The following is a 5906-nucleotide window of genomic DNA, read 5'->3' as shown; positions in this document are numbered from 1 at the left end:
CTACTATTTTGGCCTAAGCAAAGTTTGTGACCAAAGACGCCATTCCCTGAAAGTTCGCCCTGTCTGAACCCTCCTTTTTACGGACTATGGAAAAGGCAAAAACTATTCCAAATGCTTTAAGTACATTAGCTCCTTTATGCTTCCCCATAACTTCACGAAATTTAGCCCCTCATGAGCCCCCTTTTACGAACAAGGGGTCCACCATCCAGCATGTTCAGTAGTTTGCCCTTGTCCACCAGCTAACGCGAGACTGAGCCCAACTTTGGGCCTGAGCAATTGGTCAAAACCCTGTGCTTTTCACTCTGTTATGCTGGTCTTCTCACCCAAGGAAACCAGAGAATGGAGAGCCAGATGGAGTGAGTGGAGGTAAGAAAAAATGATTGGTATGAATCATCCAGAGGAGTTTGAATATTTTCAGCTGAAAGTAAAGGTAAACACTCACTAAAATGGCTTAAGCTACAGGGAAGGTATTGGTTATGTGATAAGAAATCTGGAGACCGGGTGGGGGCAGGGCTAGTTTCATAGAATAGCGATGTCATCAAGGGCCGAGTTGTCTCTATGCTCCGCCATCCTCCCCACATTGACTTATTCACTAGGCTGGTTCTCCTCGTGTGCCCCAAATGGCTGCACCAGCTCCAGGCTTCTTATGCCAGCCACAATATCCACGCAGAAAGGGGAACTTAACCCTATCCTATATCCCATTTTGAGGTACAGCCTCACACAGATAGACAGTTGGGAAAGGGAGTTTTTTAATAGCTCTTTTAGATAAGAGTGGATAGATATTCTTTGATACTACACTGAAACTTGACACGTGATAGTGTTTAACAGTTGCAATGTAGAATCAGAAACCATAATAATGAACTTTTCACACTTTATAATGTTAAAACTCATTCGTTTATTTGACATTTTGAATATTTTACTCATGAAGATTTCAATAACATCACACACTTTTCATCTGGAAAATACTGATTTACTGCAGTATACAGATCTTCCAAATGTTGACACGCTTCATACAATACAAAGGAATTCATTAATATCGCCATCTATTTCACAAGGAAAGTATCGGGAAGCTGTCGAACTCATGGTGGTGAGTTCATTTTTACCGTGTTCTAAATTTCCCCCGAAAGTTCAATTTTATCGTAGGAGAAAAAACTGTCCATTATTTTCCTTGAAACAAAAGGTTCACTATGTTCGTTTTCAACACAACGTCTGACAAATATCCAACTCGGAATAATCAAAATTTGTCTGCTGTTCCTCCAAGTAAAACGGATGTTCCAGGACAAAAGGAGCTTGTTTAGCTCAGGACCGGGGAAGTTGGGCAGGTGCTTTCTCCCCAACCCAACCTTCATGCTTCCGCACCAGTGCTTACCGCTTTGTCCTGCAGAGATATTAAAAAGACGTGTGTTCAAGGACTTGCGACAAAGAAATGAACAACTTTCACAGCTTCATCAGGGACATCCCCAAGTGCAGCTGGGCGGGTGTTGCTGCGGCAACTGTGCTGGGAGGAGCACCCGGGCTGCTAGTACAATTTAACTCCCTGCCCTATTCAGGCTGAGTTGGCTGCGGCTTTACTCACCGTGACTATTGTATCACCGGTGCAAAATGTCAAGGGACTTGTTCCAAGATCAGCCAGGAGATTCAAAAAGGGTATTCAGCGCTGCGTGTTGGTTGCCAAGGGTTCCCTTCAAGGATCTTCAGTGACCAGCAAGGTCAAAGGTAAAGGTTTCACCTTTCCACCACGATGGGTGCTCCCGTCAACAGAAGAGAGAACTTACTCTGCAAGGTGTTTTGGAGGGTTTTTCATCTCTAATATGAAAAGCTGTAGCAAATAACCTTTAGCTTTTAAAGAGTTCAACACACCTACATTTAAAATATCGAATTCTTTTTTTTTCTGTAAAACTGAGTGCATGGTCTCTAAGTGACACCACAACTTGGTGGGTAGCATACTCCACTTATTTTTTATTAATAAACTTTATTTTTGAGCAACTTTGGGAAATTTAAATTTTAAAAAAAAAACCATGATTGTAAATCAAAATAACAAAATGTGTTTATTTTTGGTTTTCCATGTAGGCTAGAGGCAAACTTCAGGATTTCCAAATAACAATTTATTGGACAATAATGAGGTTAAAAAGATTATAGCAAGTATAACTGCAGGCAGTGAGAGCTCAGTACAGAAAACAAACAGACTTAACCTCTGAAAATGCACGTATATATTTGTATCCTAAACCCACTTTCTTGGAAAATTCTAGAAAATATTCTTGAGCAAATGAAAGCACAAAAGTCAAATAATATTTTAATATTATAATAAAAGTAATTCTAACTTATAATCTTCCTAAAAGGGTCTTGGTCAACTCATGGGGGTCCCCAGACCACACTTGGAGAACTTCTAGCTTATAAAAAGGTCTAGAGAGAGACAGAGGCAAGAGAAGCCACTTGGCCGACTCACCGATAGATGAGTGCATTTTGTGTCTGACCGGGTCTTCTTCACTCTGGTGCATACACAGAACAGTGACTGTGTGGAAGACTCCTGTCTAAGGTTGAGATGTCTCAAGCTAAAGGAGAGAGATATTGCTGGCCATAAAAAATGAAATACTGAAAAAGGTTTCGGCTAAGTTTCAGTTAGAAGAGATATAGCATCAGCCTTGGCATCTAGAGTCTTCAGTTTTAGTCTATTGCTTTTGTTGTTGTTGTTGTTTATTTTGTTGCTAATTTTTAAAAATTTTGATTAAAGTTAGCTCATAATAGTATATTACTTTCAGGTGTTCAATATAGTAATTAGATATTTATACAACTTACCAAGTGATCACCCTGATACCCACCTGACACCAGGCATAGTTCTTGCAATATTATTGATTCTACTGCCTGTGCTGTACTTTACACACCTGCGACTGCTTTTACAACTGGCAGTTTGTGCATCTTAATTGCTTTCCCTTTTTCACCCACCCCCGAGGCCCCCTCCAATCTGGCAACCAGCAAAATATACTCTGCATCTGTGAGTTTGTTTCTGTTTTGTGTGTTCATTTATTTTGGTTTTTCAGACTCCACAAATAAGTGAAATCACATAGTGTTTGTCTTTCTCTGTCAGACTTATTTCACTTAGCATAAAACCATCTAAGTCCACCCATATTGTCTCAAATGGTAAAATTTTATTCTTTTTTATGGCCAGTAATATTTCATTGTATATATGCACCATCTCTTCTTCATATATCTGTCTGTTGATGAACACTTAGGTTGCTTCTGGATCTTGGCTACTGTAAATAATGCTGCAATGAATGTAGGCTGCACATGTCTTTTTGAATTAGTGTTTTAGACTTCTTGAGATAAATACCCAGAAGTGGAATTGCTGGGTCATATTTCCAGGCATCATTTTTTAACTGCAGTTTCTTTTACATGCCCACCTACATTTATAAAATGAAGACTTTAAACTAAATGAACCCAAATCTCTTGCTGTTATAACCATTTTTAATTAATTGATGTGATGAAATCATTGGGGTTTGTATACTCTCAGCCCTGCAGAGTGGTATCAGTTCACAAGAGGCTATGAAAATAGGGCCTTAGCAATTCCTACAGACTTGCCCAACTATCCACATCAGTGGGGTCCTCAGAACAGATAACAGGACTGCTGGCCAGCATCCCGACTGCTCAGTGTGGAGGCTTGATGAGATCAAACTCCAGATTTAACCAAAAACATCTCCACTATTTGGCCCTCAGGAAAAAAGCATAAACAAAAACCTTGATTTGACTAAAATACCAGCAGAGAGGGACACCATTCGTGACCCTGCTAAGGAATTTTGGAACTAAGTGGCTAAGAGAGAAATTTTCAGGAGAGCTGCAGTATTTAATTTGCTGTTTTTAAGTCTGCCTAGGAAACTTACTGAGAATGAAAAAGAGCAATAGTAACCAGCCTGTGAAGCCATTTAGGTGCGTCCCACTTTAAGAGCACAATGGGAAAAAAATGTATGAATTTTACCCAATTTGAAAATATAATGGAATAAATATCATATTTCATTGGTCTCACAAAAAGATAAAATAACTAGAAATAAACGTACTAATAAACGTGTGGTTTTTACAAAAAGATTTTTTCCTTTACTTTTGAAGCAAAAGAACAACTTAAGTAGAAAGTATACTGTATCCTTGGCTAGGAAGACTCAGTATCATAAAGATATTAAGTTTCCCTAAGTTGATCTATAAATGTAATGTAATTCCAATAAAAATGTTCAGTGATTTTTTAAATTAGAGTTGTGTCTAACTTTGTATGAAAAAGAAACAAGATTTGCCAGTAAAATTCTAAATAAGAATAATAATTAAGGAAGATTGGACCAACCAGATATTTTAAAATATTATACATTTTAATAAATAAAATAATTCTATTACATACAAATCAGTAGAAAAAACAATAAGGTCTAGAAACAGACCCAAATAATGATAGGAATGTATAATATGATGAAAATGGCATTTAAATCAATGGGCGGAAAACAGTATTTAATAAACGGTCTTGGAACTTCTGGGTAAACACATGGACACATTCCAAAGGGACTACACATTTCAATACAGAAAACTAAGCTCTAAAAGCAGATTAGAAACCACAGCAGGATTTTCCTAAACATAGAGAGGATGTGACCCACTGCTTTGCATGAGGGAGGTGATTTGGCAGCTCAGCAACGAACCTTGATCCCACCCTGGCTGTTGCACGTGACTGCATCTTCACTTCTGCCCTCCACTCGCACGTGACAAAAACGTCTCCTGTGCTCCAGCTCAGCAAGAAACAAGCAAGGAAGGGACCTGTAAAGCCCATGGTTCAGCCTAATCAAGTTGACACATTTTAAAACCACTACCACCAAATGACTTGCAATCAGTGTTTTCTAGTCCAGCAGTGTTAGTTAAAGCAAAATGTTGCAAAAAGCAAAGCCAAAAACAAACCTATATAGTTATCACAAAGTGTCTGGTTGAACAACATACAGTAACCTATAAACTGAAAGACTATTGCCATAAAAAGAATGAAAAGCTACTGATGCTACACAACCTCTAAAACACTGTGTCGATTAAAACATGGAGCGGAAACCAAAGGTTTTTAAAAAGAGAAGCTATATACTTATTTGCTTGCATATTCATAAAATACCCATGAAAGGGTACACAAGAAAGTGTTGATGTTCAGTGATCCCAGGGAGGAAAAACAGAGGATGCTAATGTTACCGAACAGCAGATGGGGTCCCAGTGCCCACTGCCACACTATAGGCAAAATTCCAGAGGCAGAAGTTTGGTGATAAAGGAAGGGAGTCTTATTCAAACACTACACAATTTTGGAATAACAGCTTTCCACATGCATTAGTCACTTAAGCCTATCAATTAAGGCTATAGTCTTTAACGCCTGAGTTCTCCTATCATTCTCCCTGTTAGTTTTTAATTACCGGTATCTTATTTCTATAGGGTTCATTTACAAACTAAAACAACTTGAGATACAAAAGCTACACAGTTTTGGAAGAACAGCAGGCTTCTATCTCAGAGCGCGCCCCTCTAGGACATCCAAAGAAGAACAACCCTGCCACCCACCCTCTACCAGGCCATCCCGATCTTAGGCTGCATCTGGAGTTTCTTCTCTCATCCCAAATCCACCCAAATTACCATCCTTTGGGAAACACAGGCAGCTGCAGCAACATCATCCAGGCATCCGCAGGGAAGAGAGAGCCAAAGAACCAGCCAGCCCAAGAGCCCAAGAGCCCTTCTTTTATTTCAAATCTTCCAGCCCATAATTCCATGCACTTTGGAGGCATTCGGCTTCTCAGCCAATCCGGTCCCATACTGTTTACTGTTGCCTCAGACAACCTCCTCCTATGGCCCCTCCTGACTTCTCCTTGATGATTTGATAAGATCTCTCTGTATCACTGAGAAAATATCCTCCTACACCT

General features: G+C 39.3%; 1 long non-coding RNA gene across 7 annotated transcripts; it reads right to left on the bottom strand.

The window, feature by feature from the left end:
• Positions 1 to 875: 875 nt before the first annotated feature.
• Positions 876 to 5703, bottom strand: LOC118993214 (uncharacterized). 7 transcript variants are annotated; one of them, XR_005067798.1, is made up of 5 exons: positions 5623 to 5701; positions 4668 to 4782; positions 2447 to 2552; positions 1577 to 1819; positions 876 to 1378 (listed from the first exon to the last, which is right to left on the bottom strand). It is a non-coding gene; the product is annotated as an uncharacterized LOC118993214 (long non-coding RNA). The 7 variants fall into 7 exon arrangements; XR_005067801.1 differs by having other exon boundaries at positions 4668 to 4754; positions 5623 to 5700; XR_005067799.1 differs by lacking the exon at positions 4668 to 4782 and having other exon boundaries at positions 5623 to 5703.
• Positions 5704 to 5906: the final 203 nt, after the last annotated feature.

The sequence above is a fragment of the Sturnira hondurensis genome, unplaced genomic scaffold, assembly GCF_014824575.4.
Source record: "Sturnira hondurensis isolate 20B ecotype Veracruz unplaced genomic scaffold, ASM1482457v3 Scaffold0008640, whole genome shotgun sequence".
In the NCBI taxonomy this organism is placed as follows: Eukaryota; Metazoa; Chordata; class Mammalia; order Chiroptera; family Phyllostomidae; genus Sturnira; species Sturnira hondurensis.
The sequence above is the reverse complement of the archived record's forward strand: the minus strand, read 5'-3'. Positions and strand labels throughout refer to the sequence as shown.